The sequence below is a fragment of the Maylandia zebra genome, linkage group LG10 (genome assembly GCF_041146795.1).
Source record: "Maylandia zebra isolate NMK-2024a linkage group LG10, Mzebra_GT3a, whole genome shotgun sequence".
Taxonomy (NCBI): domain Eukaryota; kingdom Metazoa; phylum Chordata; class Actinopteri; order Cichliformes; family Cichlidae; genus Maylandia; species Maylandia zebra.
The window spans coordinates 16964280-16984795 of record NC_135176.1 but is presented as its reverse complement, the minus strand read 5'-3'; the positions used below and the strand labels follow the sequence as shown (position 1 = coordinate 16984795).

Below are 20516 nucleotides of genomic sequence, written 5' to 3'. Positions count from 1 at the left end.
CTGACCTCTGAGTTATGTGTCATGTGATCATGAGAGTGAAGCCACTGAATACTCTCATGATATTTATAACGCCAATATACATTTGTGCTCTCAACCTTTAATAAAAGTAATGTTAAGGTTCATGGTTTTGTGTACTCAAGGAGATGCTTATTATTCTTTCTAGAAAGGATGGCTTTATCTCTAGCTATTAGCATGATCCAAATCTGCAGTTTCGGTATGAACAAATTATTTTTGCCTATACTTTTTCACTCTTATAAAGCTTTTGCGTGCAATTATACTAGCTTTGTAAGTTTTGGCTTACTGTTCCAATACTACCTTATACTTGAGATGTAACTATAGTCTATATATATGAAATATGGATGAAATCTGGCTCTGAAAAGTGAAATTGTTTGAAAATGCATTAGTTCTATGCTGCAGTTGGGTAAGCTTATGGATGCAAAGAGTAGTACTGTATGGTAATAGCATCACTTCCCAATTAATTAATGCCACAGTAAAGACTTTTATTATGAATCTATAGTCTCAATCACCAGTTTAAAGTCTAATGCACTGCAGAATAGTGTTTATTTTATAGGTTATTTTCGAATACAAACTAAGACAGGAGGTAAAGTGGCGGTGTACTTTAGGACATGAACTACCTCATGAGCATGCAGTGTTCTTGATATCATGTTAAAAAGCCACATGCTGCTTGTCATAAAGGGGAAAAAAACAGGGAATGACTTATCTTTTTCAATGATTATTGCTTTTTAACCCATGTTAAACAAATATTGCATTATATATCATAATTTAATAAGACTGTTAAAGTGAAATTAAGTCTTGTCTGTACATTAAAAGTTTATGGAGTAGCAGCTTTGGAGGCTTTATGTATTATATAAATGCGTACACAGACAGCACTTACATTCTGGTCACTATGTTGTGTTTTCACAGCCGTTAACACGACATTTGCATCAAAGCACAAGAAATAAAAGGGACATTTTTGTCACTTATCCACATATTTTACATATATAAATGGATTTGAATAAGTTTTAAATATTACACAACCCTTTTTGTTCTACTAGTTGGTTCATTCAGATTTTCCCCTGCTAACAGAATTCTGTTACGGAAATTCATACCCCCATTAGCTGTTATCAAAGCAAATGTCTATACAGGAGCGGAAAAGGGGAAGTGAATTAAAGGTTTTGCTGCCTGGAGAAACTTTACATTCTGTCTTTATTTGAACTTTCATTCTGTGCTGTGGGCACCTGTGTGTATGTTTGAGATTTTTGCATTAAACACTCTTTTGCGTGTGTGCACGAGATGTCCTGCACAGCTGTGAAGTGTTCCCAGCAGGATATATATATATATGTGTGTGTGTGTGTGTGTGTAGCTGCTCCTTCCCTCACAGTCTTTTTCTTCTTGTTTCTGTCCATTCCAGATAAAGGAGAAAGTCTTGGCTCTGACCCCTACACTCTCTGAGATGAAGGAGGAAATTACTGTGCTAATATGCGCATATTTTGGATCCTTTGAAACATCCAGCCTGGAATTATACACTTCTCACCATGCTTCGCTTAATTATTCATCTACTTGTGAAACGTTTCTGGAAAGTAAAATATGTTCAGGCAAGTTGAACTGGAAGAGAAACATGAGGGCTGCATCAGCTGGGTAATTTCTCACTTAATTGTTTGACCTATAAAATCTCAGAAAATAACATGAGTTATTTAAAATTTGGTTTTGTGCAAACAAAAATTGAAAACCCCCAAATATTTTATTTTTTTCATTAATGCAAAAAATTATAAAACTAAATAAATCAGAAAATCTAAAATTTAAGAAACCGAAGCAAACATGTTTTTTCCATCAGCAACTAATTTTCTGTTGTTAATTTCTGAATGCACCTCTACAAACGATTTAGCCTCGCATGTAGTCTTAGATGCATTTTTCTGTTGTGCTGTGTGGACTTTCTTTTCTGCTTGATCTTCCTCAACTGAGGTGTTTTCATTATTTGTTTGTAAATCAGCAAATACTATGGAACTAAACTCTATGAAATTTGGTGGAAAGGTGGAACACAAGGGGAAAACAAATGACATTAAATTACTTAATTTTGTTGTAGATCTGTGTAACATTCTGAAAACCGACATATGCCATAAGCTCTTGAGGAGGATACAAGACCACTTGACCTCCACTGTGCACCAATATATATCAACTGATGCAAATTAGCCAAAGGTAACCCATAAGCAGTTAAATGCAGTATGTTCTTGTTACATTAATGTAACCATTAATCAGAACTACACCTTAATTGTATGATTAGGCTGTGTTTCCTGCATAGCATAGGAGCATAACTCACGCTGTGTGCACACAAGGGATAGAAATAATCTCTTGCTGGTGTTTAAAGTTATCTCATTAATTACTTGTGGTGCCCCCAGTCTTGTTAGTTCTGGACAGCAATTAACTTGTTTTAATTGGTCTCCTGTTGCTGAGGGAGGTGAGTCAAAAACACCTGCAATTACACAGAGATGGTTAGAGTGAGGGTCATCATTCTGCCGACTGGCTTCAGGTGAACAATCTGTTGCTGGTGTATATGAGCACGAGAAAGGCTGAACAGTCTATCTGTGCTGTATAATTTCGATTTTTTTAAATTGACCAAACTCTGCTAACAAACTAGTTAACTGTACTAACTGATGGAGATGTTTTCTAAAGCAACATCTAAATTACACCCATACAGTTGTTATTCTATTCTCCTTCACTATTTACTTACAATTTCTTACATGAACACAAAGTCTTTATAACAATTTATGTGACTTGATCCCAGCTAATACTGACCATAAAATTTGATGGGACCCAGCTGCTGATCATATGTCATTACCACTGGTGAATTTAATCTTGTTTGCCAGTACGCCAGTCAGCCAGTTACAGTTAACATGGTGAATATCAGCCGATACCAGATCATCAACTCTAATTCAATTTTTACCGTTTCCGATATCATCACACCCAAAATAATACATCATATTATGTCAATCAGTTGAACACACCCGGCAGTCTACACAATTCCACCCTTTTGACCTGATAGGCTCTTTACTTCCGTACCATCAGAGTGAGAACAAAGGGAACTTTGTAAGGTAAGAAAAATCTGCTTAATCTCCAAATCAGCTGGTTGCTGTTTAATGTAAAGGGATATCATATCAGTGATCATGTATATTGGTTGTATATTAATTGTGTTACATTAGATTCCTTTATTTTGTTACTTTAAAAGTCGGTGGTAGTACCAAAACGGTGGATGGATTGGTGATGTAAGTTGAGTTTATGATAACTTGTTTGTCTTTGGTTTTATTTTTAAATTATACAATTAGTCCATCCATCAATCATACATAGGTTTGTGAGTCAGTGGAACCAACTTTGCTGTATTTTTTTTTTCAGGGTATTTTTATTCAATCTTGTGCTTACAGTTGCTCAGCTGTTTACAGTAAATTAGCCTGCAGAGCTCTTAACTTCCTATAGAGCAGAGGCAAAGGTAAAGGCAAAGGATTAAAATTCATCCATCCATCCATTCACTTCCGCTTATCCTTTATCAGGGTCGCGGACAGCTGGAGCCTATCCCAGCTGTCATAGGGCGAGAGGCGGGGTACACTCTGGACAGGTCACCAGTCTGTCGCAGGGCGAACACACAGGGACAGACAATCATTCACACTCACATTCACTCGCACATTCACGCCTAGTGGCAATTTGGATTATCCAATTAACCTATCCCCACAAGCTGCATGTCTTTGGACGGTGGGAGGAAGCCGGAAAACCCGGAGGGAACCCACACAAACACGGGGAGAACATGCAAACTCCACACAGAAAGACCCCAGCCATATGGTGGAATTGAACTCTGCCAGAATTAAAATTATGAATGAAATTCTTTCCATCCCTTCAGCAAAAGAGGATGAAAGCAAGGAGCGAACCCTGGAAGATAGACAACTACCCCCTAAACAAAATCAGAGGGGAATATATATTTTAGGAGCAAAGAAATCCTGTCTACTCTGCACCTCTCCAAATATACCATCGCAAAACTGCACCTGGTGCAAAAGCCCTTGATCTGCAGGCTATAAGAGTAACAGCTGTGACAGGCAGCTCCTGGTATACCTCCATTCTCCTGGGAGTAAACCAGCTGCTACAGATGTTAGAGAGGCAGATAGACGTAAGAGGTGAGATGCTTTATAGAAACCTACAGAGAGATTATGATGTTGAGTGTGAATTACAATCACTTGTGGAGTGGAGTTTTTCCTAAAAATAGAGTTCCATCCATCAGCAGCAAAAACAAACAAACACAAAAAAAACATGGAGAAAATTCCTGCCAGATCAAGTGACTGTCACTTATTCCACACACTGCAGGAGAAATAAAAGACATTGATGTGATATGTATATCTACACAAACTAGTTAAAAGCCCATGAAACAGCAATGAATAAATTAAGCTATCAAACACAGTTAGACTTTTATTTGTTTATTGCTCTTAATTAATATTGCTATTTTATTAAAGCAGTATCATACACGGTTATATTCCTATACTGAATATGAAAACTTGGCCTCCATTCTCATGTCTGTCACCAAATCACAGCTGTGCTGATAGTTACTATGACAACACTCCCTGTTCAGCTTAAACAACATTTGGGTAAAGATTAAAATTAAACCTGTGGATAGAGTGGTTAGTCTTGAACTACATATTATACACTGATGCCCTTCAACAGGATCAGCAGCTGCTCGCTAACTGTGACACTGAAGCCACTGACCCCGAGGTTGTGGTTCAAACTTTTTGATCACTTAATCGATTTAAAGGTAAAGAGGAAGGGCAATTTGACACTCTTTTAAAAGTATCGTATCAAGAGGAACAATCAGTTTGTGTCTGACATGAAAAACAGCTTCTTCCGCTTCACCTCACACACGTAAAGATCAGCATCCATTGCTGTCACATGACCGAAAGCAGCAGATACTTGCGTTAGCAAGAGAGAAACTGAGAGCGTCTAGAGAGGGCCCATCTTTCTATGATGGGGCATAATTGAGATATATGACCAGTGCTTTCCATTTAATTCTACTAACTGAAAAATCAATTCACTAATCCAGTAATTCAGCATCAGATCGCCTGTTTAAATGCCACAGTGATTAGTGTGGAAGCATTTTTTTTGAATGCGAACAATACAGATCCTACAAAGAACAATGACGATAGCAAACATGTCCTTAACAGAACAATCAACAAGTAATCTAATATACAAGACACAATGTTATACTGTTTTTGTTATTATGATATTTGAGATCTGAGCACTTTTCATTTGATGTTGTGAGACATTGCATGTTTTTTTTAATTATTCAGGATAAAAAAAAGGGACAATAACATAATATTTGTTGTCTGTTTATTATTTGTGGTGTCAAATTATCAAATGAAATATTGGCTTTTTCAGTGGCTTGGCAGCATCTTTTAGTGTCGCTAAATCCCATCCTTGTCTGCCTCCTGTTGTCTGCATTTTTCTGGCTGTTTTTACTTTTAATTATTTGTGCTTGCTAGACAGCATAAACCTACCAAACGATGTGTAAGTAGGGTTGCAGCAGTCCAAGTCTGCCACAGACACAGCAGCAGAAAAACACCCTCAGTCCTGTCTTCTTTCTTTTTTCTTTTCTTCTGAGGGCACAATGGCCCTTGGTTTTGCTGATGCATACAGAAAGCTTCAAGTTAGACGATGAGGACACCTGACACTCTACAGCACAATACCTGCCACCTATGCACTCTGGAGGATTTTGTCATTTAGTGTCTGCTTGTTCAAATTTGTATATATTTTATTTTTCTGATGATTTAATTTTAGCACCCAGATGTAAAAAAGAAAACTGGTCTCTGTCTTTGTGTATAGCTTCTCTGTGGTCCCAAAGCTGTGCATCAGTTTATTGTCTGTGCTTGCTGTTCGTGTACATATGTGTGCATGTCTGTGTACATGTTGTGGTTTGTGTAAGTGTGGGTTGTCTCTGTCTCTATGTTCCTCTCTCAGTGGGTGGTAACTGTTAAACTCTTCCATTTGCTGGGATTACTCCTCCAGTCAGTCCTGTGGGAGCAGCCATCAGCCCGTCATCTTTCAGAGCAACACTATACCTTCTGAGGCTTTAATCCCTTCTTCCCTCTCCTTCCCCTCCTTTTCCCACACTCAACCTCTGAACCTCATCTCCAATTTTCTTTTCCCCCCTCCCTCGTTGGCATTTTTTTTTTTTTTTTTGCTGGGGCTGTCAACTTTTAGCTGAACTGGCTAAAACTCAGTGGATGCAGCAGTGATTGCATTAAAAGCTGTGATTTTACACCTTTTAAGATGCTACTGTTCTTAATCCTTTTAGGGAGAAACTGTCGGCTTTTTAGCACCAATCACCAAACTGATAAACAAAATGCTATAGAACAAAAAAACATTTATTTCATTAGTATTAAATATGTGCATTAATTTGTTAATCGTTGCAAAATTCGTAATAATGGTCATATTATACAATAATATCTTGAATGCTGAAACTAAACTTTGCCTGTAGCACTATAGGCTAACCCTGTCCAGTACAGGCAACCCGGGGCTAGATGATGTGGATTTGAGATGGCTGTTTGTTACAGATAAAGAGTGATGCAGTGAGACAAGCACAACTGGAGGACAAGAAAGGGTCTAATTCTGTCTCTGCGGCTTGACCTGGAAACAACCCATACATAAAAATTTCTTAAATGAGCAGGAAATGTGTGTGTGTGTGTGTGTGTGTGTGTGTGTGTGTGTGTGTGTGTGTGTGTGTGTGTGTGTGTGTGTGTGTGTGTATTGGGTGGTTGCGTAGGAGAGGTTTTTGCAGGTGCTTCCATTGGGCAGCTACCAGTTAGCTATCTAAATCATTACTGAAATAATAATATATATGTTTGTAGTTTTTATCAATTATAGTAAGGGTTTATTATTCTGTTATTAGGCATCCTTTCATTGCCTTTGAGTTCTTTCTCATCTACCTTGCTGAGCCATGTTACGTGACATATTAGCACTTTGACAGGATGTCACATCTGAATCCATTTAAAGCCTTGTCCAAGAGTCCCTGAGTGGTGAACTCTTTTGATGTTTGAGGCTGTAACCACACAAGAGTTTGAGCTCATGGGTCTCATAACAAAAGAGCAGTCTAGTGTGTGTATGTGTCAGTGTATGTGAGACTGTATGGGGCAGTGGAAATGATGCTGTGCAGTTTAGTGCTCATGAGGTTGTGACGAGGTCAGAAGGTTATTTTGTGTGCACAGTCATCTGAGCACCCCCCGCCCGCCCAGATGACAGACCTATGGTGCATTGTTCTCCATTTTTTGCTCACTCTGTCTTTGGCTCACTCACTCACACACACACACACACACACACACACACACACACACACACACACACACACACACACACAGATGTCACGTATTATTTTTTGCTGCCGCTTGTTGGTACGTATTTATTTTACAAATAAGCGTAAGTAAGAAAGCTGAAGTAAGCCAAAAGAACATAGAAACAAATACAGTGTTTTCACCCCTCCCATGTCCTGCTATCCCACATAATTGTTTTTTAATCCATCACCATAATTATCTCTGTTCTTGGTTTACATTGAAGGTTATTATTGTTGTGAGTATGATTTCATGTATTTACTCTGGTGATCTGGGCTGAGCTATGCTGAGTGACAAGTGATTATTTCCTGTCTTTTGATCGCTCAGAAAAACTGCACATAGATACCCACAACTTAATTCTGCATCTGGCTTAGTCATTTTGGAGTATTAAGAAGAGTTTATCCTGACTAAACATTATTAATGATGCACTGTCTCTTCAGGTGCCCTGTGTATATTTTAATGGATTACTATGTGGATACAACTGGCGTCTCTACTGTATTAAAGCATCCCTGTTTCGTGTAGACCTCTGTTGAAAGATCTCCATCTCTGCTGACTCTTCCAACACACGTTACATATTTCTTTCCCTTTGCGCACTAATTGACTATTTTAGTCTCATCTCAACCCAGATTCGTGCTCCTACCATTGTGTCTTAAACCCACCTGATTCCAAAATAAATTCATGTTGACTGTAGTGCCCATCTTGTTTAATTTATCATGCTGTTTATCTCAGTATAAGCTACAAAAAGACATATGGTAAATTAGTTTAGTGTAGTAATGATTTTGTAGTGTCTCCAGGGAAAGGATTTGTAGTGGTTCTGCTGTGAGGGTCTAACTGCTACTTCAGTGTGTTATCTAATTAAGGGCTAAACATTGCTGCCAGTGTTTTTCAGTGAGTGCTTTATTAGTATGGACTGAGCTAGCTGTGTGAGCTAACTGTAATACAGCCCATAAATTTACAAAGGGAATCAGGGATTTACTGATTTACTCCAAGGCAGGCCATCAATGCCTCTGTGTTTATGTTTGTCTTGTACTGATTTTGAAACTGTTTAAAAATACTGGGTCTTTATTCTTAACATGACTATGTTGCTAGCTTCCACCTCACTTACAAAGAATTATTATGAACACTCTACTTTTCTGGGCAATCCAAAGTTGCTTAACTCAACTTCACGGAGTCTTCGGCAGATTTAACTGCACTGTGGCAATAGCACACTCCTGCATCTGACACAACAATGATGTAAATGACTAACTCCATTCTTTTAGACAGCAGGCAATGGGCTTACGGTCATGTTTGTCTTTGCTGTAAAAGCCTATTAACAAACCGCATAAGTGCAGCAGTGGTTTAGGAGCAGTAACATGAGAGTGACCAGAATAAAAAGAACAATATATAATGTTCCTGTTCGATAACCACACCGCAGGTAATGAACTAACCTCTCCCACATGAATATTCAATATAGACTCATCGCTTTAGGCTAATGTGGTACTGTGTGACCTTGCAGTCTACGGGAAATAACCAGCTAGCCCATTAGTAATTGTTAACATCAACTCACCAGTATATTTGCTCTTTTTGTCCATCTGCTCCTAGGGGCTATCAGCTCCTAGGCTGATAACAGTGAAGTAGAATTCATTCACTTGCAGCATCTAAAATAGAATTGGAAGCATATGTACATCGCATCCAGTAATGTGGATCTTTATAGTGTTTCTCTTTTGCTGTTGAAATGATTACATGCATAAACATTTATTTTATTGGTTGAGATGAAGATATTTGTCAAGAAACTGAGATAAATAAACAAGGGAAGGTACAGTATGTGTGCTCTATGTGCATACATGGTTGCATGTTGGGGTGTGTATAACCCAGTATACTTGACGAATGGAATAACAAATATCACATTTTTTGCCAAACCCAAGATATCCAGCGTACGCGATATGAACAGTAATCTTTGAATTCAGCTGTCTCATTGCCAAATGTTTATAAAATCAAGCACCTAGCCATGCAGTCTGCCTTTACAAACATTTGTAAAAAAAAAAAAAAAAAAAGGGGTTATTCTAAAATGCTTACTGAATTTAAGCGTGGTACCAGTGCAATGAGACAGTTTGTTAAAGTTCTTCCCAGTAGATAATTCACATTCACACATGGTACTGCTACAAAGTGAAAGCATTTAGGAACCACAGCAACTCAGCCATGAAGTCACACACCAGTATTTACATCAGCACAAACAGAGTGTGATGGGAGCTTCATGGTACAGGCTTCTGTGGATGAGCAGCTCCTGTGTATGTGTCATAATGTTAATCACTAGACAACCATGCAGTCTAACTACTGATGCTCACCTTATTTTAAAAGTCCAGTCAGTCAGATCTGTTGTCACTATTCACGAGTGAAGTTGTGTCTTCCTCTGTAGGCATGTCCATGTGTCTGTCTATTCAACACATGCTTTGTCCACATACTGCTCTACATGTGTCTTTATAGTGATGTCCCCTGCTAATGGAAAATGTAATAGAGACTAGCTATTATGACCCTAAGCAGTGGAAAGAGCAACCAGTAGCTAATATGACTCCTGGAGAAAGGTAGAAGGCCAGGAGGAATGTGCTATTGTGGACCAGCAATGCATGCATTATTCAACAGTTCTACTCGCATGGCTGATGATAATGATTTTATCAAATCTGGCACGGTGGATGTTGGCGGGTTGGGGGTGGGGATGTGCACTTTTTTTTTGTTCCCTTTCCAATACAGTATGTTCATGAATTTCAATATGATATGTTTCGCAACAGAGATGGCAGGAACCATCAAATGAGAAACCGATCTCATCCCGTCAGCTCTTAACTGATATTGCCACCCACACATACACACTGTGATGACATCTGATAAGGATCAAAAGGTGGAGTCTATTGTGCTGAAAGGCCAGCTCAGGTGGGGTGGAAGAGAGAGGGGAAAAACACTTGTGTAGTGGTGCTCCTACCAGTGTTTATTCAATAGAAAACTCTACTGGTCAATGGGCTTTGATATTCATTTACCCTGCCCTATCCTAAACTCTGACACACAGCTGACAGAAGACTGTGTGTGCGTTCTTATTACACAAAGATCCCACCAGATGATGAGTGCAGACAGAGCAAAACAACAAAAAAACACACCCCAACATCCTGATGTTTTTGCAGCCCCCCTACTTCTCTACTTGCATAACATTCTCCACCTGCAGTTGTTGTTTTTACCAACTCTGTTTTCTACTTTTTCAAACATGCCATCACATACAGTACATAACTTGGAGTTATCATTAAACTACTGACTAATTTCTTCCCACTCCTTGGATAATTGCATTACAGTCCAATAAAGGAATGTTTGGGTTGGAGTGTGGGAACAGGTTTCTGTTCATCCTCCAGGACCGGCTACTTCCTGTCTCAGCCAGTTCACAGCACGACACTACCTTCCCCAGTCATGCTGTTAGATAACACGGAAGACTGGGAAGGTAATCGGGTCTGATGTGTAGACAGGGAAACTAGGAGACAGATACATAAGTGGACGTCCATGCATACAATCCTACGCAAAGGAATTATGTCATGCAAGAGGCACAGCGGTGGGATAGTCTCAGTAAGGTGCTGAAATGTCATCATGTGCCTGGGGGGGAAAGTGCTGTGAATGCATGTGTGTGTCTGTGTGTGTGTTTTGTCTGTGCATTATCATGTAGTGACTTTGTACTTGTGACTGTCTCCCCTCTTTCCCCTGTGGAGACTGTATGAGGTCCTTTTGTTGGGTAGATCTGTAACCTCTCCTGGCCTTTGTCCTGACATGTTTGCCTGCATAAATGCTAGACACCTAAACACCAGCTATTTCAGTAACTTCACAGTGCAGAAAACAAAGACAACAGGGATCATTGGCCTATTATATAAATGCGGTTGTCTTTCCTCATAAATGTTCTGTTTTTGGTGATTAAGTTTGGTAATATTAAGAACTCCGAGAGCTCTTTTGCCAGACAGTAAAGAGCAAATTATCTGCAGACAGAGAGACAGTTACTGATTGTTGTAGAGTAATTTACGCATTTTTCTTACTGGGATTTGCAGAAACACTGAGCATATTTTGAGATGGAAAACTTTCACTAGTTCTGGATGAAACTCCCCACTGAATTTCCCGCACAACCGACAAATCAAAAATGTTCCTTTTGAAAAAAATGCCTGAAGGATATTACTTTCTTTCTTGATTGTGCTAAACCTGGTTTTAGCTCCATAAAAGCCCAAACGATCATTTCTTTGCATTTCCTGCTCTTTGATCTTGGCATTCCTGTTTGAATCTTAAATGAATTAGGTTAAAAAAGCATAAAACTATTAGTTACTAAAGAATAAACGAGGAGCCAATTGGGAAATACCTCATTATTGATACTGCTCATTATCATTTCTCAAATCCAGATCCAGGATATATTTAAAGATAATTATTGTTTGCCAAAGAACTGCCTAGAAGATGCTATTGCTGAACCATTAGGGAATAATTGGTTTAAAATATCTCTAATCAATCTAATTCCCCATTTTCTAAATGAATCACACCTGAATAACTCAGCAATAAAAATTAAGTGGTACAAAACAATACTCAAGATTACTCCAAAGTCAGTTGTTCTTTTTTAATGCTCAAGTACTGAGAAACTACTGAGTATGATTAATGTTTTTATGACTTTTTGTTTACTGCCACTTAGTTTTTGAGGCAGAGGCAATCAGTATTAAATACAGTGGGCAGTTAGATCTAAGTCTTACCTAATGATTCGCTTATTTAGTGTCTTACATAGTTTATCCCCAGTTAATAATCAGCATCTCTTATGAAGTTGTACTTAATGACTTATTAGGAACTCATTGATGAATAATTCTTTCACAGTTTTGTTTCTTGTTCTTGGTCTCAGTAATTATGAAGTATATATTATAAGGTGTGTCTGTGTGTGTTTGCTTGTGTTGACCACAAGGCAAATAGCTATCCCATATATGATGTAGTCCTGCAACAGTGATTTGGACTTTGAGGGTCCACCGTAGATGATGTTAATCCAAGCTGACAACCCATTTCAGAAGGCTGCAAAGGTTCAGCACCATGTTTCTTGATATTCAAAATAGTCAAATTGAGAGAAAATAGTCAAAAACATCAGAAGAGACTTAATCCTTTTTTATTTGATACTTGAAATAAGAATGCTGGCTGGGTTATAAAATAGTAAATACAGAAATGATGGAAGAAAAAACAAGATTGCAGCAGAAGCATAACATGAGCAACAGCAGCTTGTGCGAAAGGCTTCAGAGAGACAGAGAGTGAGAGAGAGATGCGTTTTTCATGTACTCCACCACGCAATATCTTCACCTTTCTATTCAAAACCACATGTGCCTTGCAGGGTATTTTACTTTTCTCAAGTTAGCTAGCTGATAAGTATTTCCTGCTAGCTTACCATCAGTAGAGCGTTGGTTTGGGCTATCTATTATCTTTCCCCAGAATTACTTACTATATCAGCCTATCTTTCCTTGCAGGCAAATATCGTTTTCTTGTGTGTTTGTGCATGCCCATGCTTGTCCACTCCACTCCACTGTGCCTTTGTTTGTGTTTAGAACGAGTCCAGAAAGCCAGCAATTAAAAAGAGGACTGGGACATTTAGGCTTAGAGGCACAGACCCAGCATACACGCTGGCAAGCCAGAGGAGGCGAAATTGGAGCGAGAGAAAGAGCGAGTGAGCTGTAGATGAGAGAGGGGAGAAGGAGGGCTGGGTTGGAGCGCATGTGGGAGAGAGAAAAGGGGAAACCAGAAAAAAAGGGGCGGGCTTACACTCAGTACACACACACCCTCCACTACTAAGCCTTCAGTCTGGTGTAGGCACGCAAAAAGACAGCAAGTATTCAAGTATGAGCTCTAATGTGTCTGTGTGTGCGTAAAAGCTGCGCTGAAGTCCGGGAGACGTTTCACTGATGCAAGGATTTCCCTCTTTTTAATTCTTGAAGAGGACGCACACAGGCTGTGTTTTTACCAGTTCAGGGGATTAACTGCAACACGCACGGGGACCTATTAAGTAAAGGTAAAGAGACCTGTTTCTTGTTTTGAGGACGTTTGGTGAGCTTTGTGAGAGGTAGAAACTGTTGCCTATGGTGACTGGCTTTGTGTTATGTGTGATTAGATAAGTTACTAACTGTGTGTAGCACGTGTGCGTCTTCATAGAGTATACGATTTGTGGCATACCTGTGTGTACGTCTTTATGTGTGTTAAGATATGCTGTGCAGTCCCACACATGGTGTGACTACTCTTCTTTGCTAGTACAGTATAGGCTCTGTTACTGTTTGGGGGATGCCTTTTTCTTTCTTCCGCTCTTTAGGTTCTTCCGCTCACTTCTTGTCACACACAAATTGAAATAAATACACGAGAATTGCACAGAAAGCCCATTTTGCTTAAATGCTAATCCTGCATGGCCATTTTATGTGTGACGATGAAAGGAGCTTATCAATCATTAATTTTCTGTGTTGGGACTTTGCCTAGTTTCCCAGTGGTGCTAATTTAATGATGATAAAATACCTTAACAGCTCTGAACCCACAGCACCTGGCAGTGCCCTTTGAGCTGTGGCGTTTGTTCTCTAAGAGTAGGGGAAACACGGTGAGGCGTGTTATATCCAGTGCATGTGTTTGGTTGTGTGCGTTCACATACTGTAACAGATCTGATATGCAGAGTTATGAAATTTCTTGAGATAAAAGTGTCATTACTCTCATTTCAAGATCAAAAGATCAAGTGCTGCTTTCAGTAATTATGGCCTGTCAGAAGCTTGTTAGCATCTGCTCTGTGAAGAAGCATAAAAAGCACTCAGTCCTCGACATTATACCATCAAAGGTTCACGATGGAAGATGTAGAAAGACAGATTCACTGAGAAATTTGGATAAAGACATCAGCCTGCTCTGTGCATGTGCGTATGTGTGGGAATATTAAGAGAGGAGAAAAGCAAAAGAGTGAAGCGGAGGATGAGACTGGCAAAGAGGGAGACTTTAGAGCTACTGAAAGTCTTGAGGGAACAGCAGTTAAAGGCAGATTGGTACAGAAGACTTAGCAGAGTTGCAGTAGGCAGCAATACATGATAAAAAAGTAGGGAAACATTGTAAAGTAAGGGAAATACAGAAAAATTGGTGGGGATTCCTCAAATATCCATTTCCTACTGAACACTGCAGGCATATTTAGCATCTGTCACTCAAACGTGTGTGCATTAGAGGAGGTGTGAGGTCTCAGCTGTGCCAGGATCCAGACAGCAAAAAAATTACAGCGGATCAAAGGGCAAGTAGCCTCTGCTGTCCTTTCCTCCACCCTTAAAATCCCTCTTCGTTGCTGGGAAGGAAAAAAAAACCTTTGGTGGTTGGCTTGAGATTTTTCTCAACACCAATTATCTACTCAGCAGAGACCATGTGAGGAATCCTTTCATTTTGCTGTCATTTTGTTGTTTTGGGACCTAATAGGGAAAGCAAACGCCTCACTGCCTATCAGCAGTATTTACAGTAGATGGTTTGATATCGGTGTGGTTGTTTGATAAGCCAAGCAAAGGGCTAACCCCAAAAGATATCCCTGTTATATAAAGTCAAATCATAACAGCTCAGTAGGCAAACTTTTAAAGAGACTGTTACACGCCTCTCTTCCACAGAATCCCGATAAGAGCTGTCACAGCACATTTTTGAGTCAAACTGTAAAACAAAGAGCTCTACAGCAAATCAATTTCCCCGCTCTGCCTTGTAACTTGGTGAAAAACTGTGTTCATTCTGTTAATATTTGCTTTTCTCTCTTTCTTCTGATGACTGTTAAACCAGATCTCTGTGTCGCTTTCTTGTGTTTTCTTCACCTTATCTGTCTCGCCTTCTTGCCACAATTCAATGCCTCACTTGCCATGAGGAAGTTGAATATTGGCAGGGTCTTTTGAGGAAGCGATCCGTGAAAGGATTTACAGTGACAGATAAAAACTGGTGTGTGTGTGTAAGCGCGTATATATCCGCACACTTTTGTTTATATATATATATATATATATTTATTTATTTATAAAAATGACAGACTTTGCAAAAGCTGGGGGAAAAGAGGAGGGATGGAGCCATTATCCCATTCAGGTTTTTTTGTGTCCATTTACTGTGTACGCAAGCGTGTGCACGGAACAAATATGTGCACATCCACACAACCACACTGTGCTGTGTATACTGTAGGCTAATAATGTGTGTGAGCATGAAAGGGGGATGGGACTTTGTTAAGTGAACCCTCTGGGTTGGTGAGTGTGTGTCTGTTTGTTAAGGTGTACATACTGACCCAGATTGATACACTTGCTCTCATGCTCTATCAGCTCACTTTTAAGGCCTGTGTGTGCTCAGTTCAGAGAGAACATTGAATTTACCGACAGCTTGGATAGGTCTTAATCACAAAACAAGTTAACTTAACAATGACGAGTTTCCTTTGGGGGAAGAGAATTTTGCTTTCTGATGTAGTCCATCTCACGTGACGACATTAACACATATTCTTTATAAATGCACTGATACGTAGGTATAATTAGTGTATTAAATAAGAGTCACCAAATCAACTATACACTCTGATCTTTTCATGTAAATTTCAGTTTCCTGCATACATTAAATAACAAATATAGTATTTTTCTTCATCATCGTCTGTTGTGTGTTGTCTACTGCAGTGAATAAATCTAATAATTAAAGATATAACACACACGATGCAGGAACAGTCTTTATATGTGTCTTATTTTCTAAATTTACCTTTTATCCCTCTTCCTCTGTGGTCCACTCATTTCTGCTGTTAAACAAATGTGGGGCTTATGCTCTTCCCCACCAACCCCACCACCATCCCCACATGCAATCAAGCTGTTTAAATGTTTGTATTTCAGTGTGCGCCTCTGGGTTCTCTGTGTGTGTCTTCTACGTGTGTGTGTGTTCATGTTTCTCACTGTCTGTTGCCGTCATTTGGAGCCAAGTAAGAAGAGAAATATCGCTGAAGTCTGTTTTGGGAAAAGCAAGGGAAAACTGACAGCTGAGGGTGGGGGGAAGTTAAAATGTTGTTTTTTCCCTCTCTCTTCTCTGGCTTCACTGAGTTTCTCTAATTACGCTGCTGGTTCAGTTCCGGCTATACGCAAAAGCAGAGGGAATCCCTTTGCAATGCAGATTGTAACAAAAAAGGCCGTAGCTCTGAAACCGAGCGGGTCAAGATCAAGTGGATGAGATGAATCTGTGGGTTAGTAAGATGAGTTACGGAACAGGGGAAAATATGTTTATGCTGCAAAAAAATCAAAAGCAAAGATACATTTTTCAAATATTCCCCCAGCTCTTCTTTCTGGATAATTTAACTTCCTCAGTTGTATTTAATAAAAATGACTCTAATAAAATCTCGTAATGTCATAAACCGTGCAGTGGGGGTTGATGGGTCACCCTATTAAAGTTGAATAGGTTGGAAATCATTTGGATATCACATATACTGCATACACATCTGGATGTTTCTGGGCACTTGTGAAATATTTGGAAATTATGAAATGCGTATGTGACTATGCGTGATTATGTCATACTAACGTCTTTGCTTTTCCATTATGAAATGTCACTAGTCTGGTTGAGCAGGACTACTTTGTTGTTACCTAAGCACTGCAGATCAGGTGGAGAACATTGTCCCAGACTCCTTAACATTAACCCCCTGATGAGAAGTAAAAAAAGCAGAAGGGATGCCTCTAATTTGTAACGGGGGTCTAAGCAGGGGAGGGGTGTCTGACATGAGCTGGCATGTGCTCTCATCATTTCCTCCCTTTTGTCTGTTCTGTCTGCTGATGAATTAGGAGTTTCCTCCTTCCTTCCTTCCTTTACTCCCTCCCTCATTCTCCCATGCTTTATTTTCTCTTTGTGTCCCTCTTTCCGTCTCTTGCTCCATCATGAAATATTTCAATCCTTACTCTCTGTGTGACAGCATTACCACCCTTGTCATGTCTGCCCATTATCTCTGATCAGTGTGGTGTTCCAGCCCACACATCAGCTCCGGATACCAGCTGATGAGGTTGAAACACGTTTGCGTGTGTGTGAATGCATTTTAGCGGTTAGATTTTATTTTCTAGGGCACCCTCAATTCATAATATGTATAATTTGGTATACTTTGCGATCAGTCTCCACAGGATGTGTGCAGTGTGAGATTATACCTGTCCTTCTAAAGAATATCGTTTCAAAGTGTGTGGTTTCATGGAAAAAGGAAGCTTTGCTTTGAGATAACCTGAACAGGAAAATGCTTTAAAAGACCTCAGAGTGCGAGAGAGGAAATGCACGTGTGTGTGTGAAGTGCTGAGTAGGGATTTAGAGCTAGTATTACTGCGGCAGTGCAGAGAACTTTTTCAATGACTGTGTTTATGCTTTGTTTGCACTGGGAGATTTGGCCTTCCTGGGATCTTTTTTTTGTTTGTTTTTTTATCTCTGATTGGAAATCTTTACTCTCCTGTTTGGAATCTGTTTCTCTGTCTAACTTCACACTCACTGGCTGTATAATTAAAGCACAGGAAACAGGCCACTTAGCCATTGTCTCTTCTCTTTATTCCTTCTTCGGCCCCATCGTTCTCCTCAACCCCCTCATAAGAGCTGGCAGGCGACTCAGTTCTCATCACACAGTCGCACTTTACGTCCCTGCCTGTTGACCTGGAAGTGATGCAGTGGGATATTGCAAGGCAGTCTGAAAAGCCTGTATGTGCATTTGTAAGTGTGTGCAAATATGTACGTGTATGTACAGTATGATGTGTGTGTGTGTGAGAATGACAAAAGCAAGGGCTTACAGGCAAAGCTGCATGACTTTTCTTTGTTCTATGGAGCGAGTTTCTTTGGGGTAAGAATAGAAAAAGCTGTGATGAGTCCTTTATGAGGGCTCTTTCATATTGAGTGATTTTGTTATTGTCCTGTGGTGTGTTAGCTTTTAGGCACGTGAAAGTGTGTGCATATGTGCCTGCGTGATGTCAGGTTGTCTTTGTTGTTCTCCCCTCAGGCTGGCACTCAGATGTCGGTCGTGTGGAGCTTTTACAGGTCACTAATGCACTGACAGAGGAGGATCTATTCACTGTAGCCACTCAAAGTCCAAACAATAACCCCCTAGCTTTAGCCTGCACAAGAGATCAACTCCAAGGAAATGGACCCATTGACCTAGATCCAACCCCATCCTCCGAAGAGATGCCCCATAAGTAACATGCCGTTGATATCCTCATCTCAACAACAGTGTTGTGTTTGCCACAAGATATCTCATCCCCATTGGCTCGAATCAGGGTATAGTAATGTGAGGATCCGTGTTCTAACAAGCCCACTGTGGTTTACTAGTCTTCATGATGTTTATGACAGGTTTTAGAACTGATAATCAGAAAAAAAGAAAGATGACTCAGTCGTGCATATAACCATTAGTTTCAGCCCTAGACTTATTTTAGTCTTCCTGTGTGTGGGAAACTGACCTATTGTCTACTAGAATTACTGGTGTGTGTGGTTTTCAGCTGGTGAAATTTGCAGAACTGGGCGTCGGTCCCCTGTGTCATTCTCTGAATGCTTCACACCTTACTGCCACGCAAGTTATGTTTCTGTTTCTGCATGAGATGAACAAATGGAGAAAGAGACCACAGTTTGTGTGGTGGTAACTGAGATAAACAAATTAGATCATATTGAAAATTATAGTATGTGTGTTGCAAACCTAGCCTTGAAATTCCAGCTTATATTTTCAGCTACTGCCATAGTTTTGTGTTTTTATTTTCATGTTATTTTGAACGATCTCGTCTTCTAATTCCTTTGAATAGTGTATAGGTTTAAGTTTCCCAGAACTAAACTGTATTGTTTTTGGTGGTTTGTGACCTGTGTTGACCCGAGAGCCGGCACAGTGAGCCGATGTTTGCCTGTCACATTCTTCCTGAGCATTTGTTACCCCTGTCCCTCGCTGCAACACATTGTCTCCTGTGTCTCCTTCAAGCTAAACTTTGTTTGCTATCCTTGCTATTGACTCAGGTGCACGGATGCACTAAGATAACTTCCAAATCCTGCTGTTCCCCTCCCCCAACTCCCTCAGGCCTCACTCTGTGCTGCCCATTCCTCTGCTGCTAACATATTTCATTACATTACCTCTGACAGGTTTATACTTTGATGTTTTCCCCCGCTTTTGTCTCAATACCGTCTCTTCCCATAATTTTTAATTTTCGCTTTCTAGTACTCCCACGGTACCCACTAATCTACGCCTTACCTAGTTTGTTGTTGTGCCAAAGCCTCGCTCTTGCTTTCTGGTAATGATTAGGGTAGTACTATAGCTTTAGCAGTAATCTTAATTAAGTGATAACAGTGTTGCTTTGTGTATTATTAACTCTCTTGGCATTACTCTGAAATGTTGAATCATTTTCAATAATATAAGTAAACTTGTACTGGTATAGTTGTAATAATTAAAGATTAATCCTGCTGTTTTTGTTTCACTGAGCTCAGGCGTGGAATTAGCACAGAAGTCCATTTACATATCTGGGTTAATAACCATTTTCAAGCAGATCGTGTAAACTCGTATTTGTTAGAAAGACTGGATCCTATAAGTCCTGTGTAAACAACTCAGTCAAAGAATTACATCAATGTGGATAATCTCAGTTTGTGTGCAAAGATTAATTGTTTTTGTGTTTAATGTGCATAACTCCCATTTTCTGCAAGCAACTTTTATTTTGAAAGGTAATTAAAGACTGCAAACATATTTGAGCTTTTTCATCAAAACAGTAGCAAACTACCAGTTTTCCTGGAACAATTGCTCCCATCATTTTTAGAGACAGTGGTTTGGTCACCTCCTAACTCACTGTAACACACACAATGGCCTCTTCAATGGCTCTCTTTTCTGATAGTCTTGCAGTCATGTCATTACTGACAACAAATCAGGTCCGTTCACGTCTGGCCTACTTTGAACTGACACAACATCCATCTCTATCAGCCCCTCAGGACCTATCAGCACCACTACACCTCTTTACCTCTCGTGTCTCCTTCCGCCTCAGCACACATCATTCTCATCTGTCTACCTGTGGCCCAACACTCGATTCCACCAGCTCCCCGCCGCATTAACAGCCTCTCATCCCCCTTTCACCACCATCATCATCTTTTTTTTCAGACTCTCTTGCCTCTCTCATCTCATCCCCCTGTCTCAACCTCCCACCTCAATCAGTCTACCTTTGCCTAAAACCCTCTTATCCCTCTCTC

The 20516-nt window shown here is 39.8% G+C and overlaps 1 protein-coding gene across 2 annotated transcripts in view; it reads left to right on the top strand.

Moving 5' to 3' along the window:
• The first annotated feature begins 13173 nt into the window (after positions 1–13173).
• The window catches only part of LOC101482226 (rho guanine nucleotide exchange factor TIAM1), a 51060-nt gene continuing 43717 nt past the window's right edge, over positions 13174–20516 (top strand). For both annotated transcript variants that reach the window (XM_004550058.4, XM_004550057.4), the window contains exon 1: positions 13174–13371. The gene's annotated coding sequence lies outside the window, so the exon portion shown is untranslated. The remainder of the gene's footprint in view (positions 13372–20516) is intronic.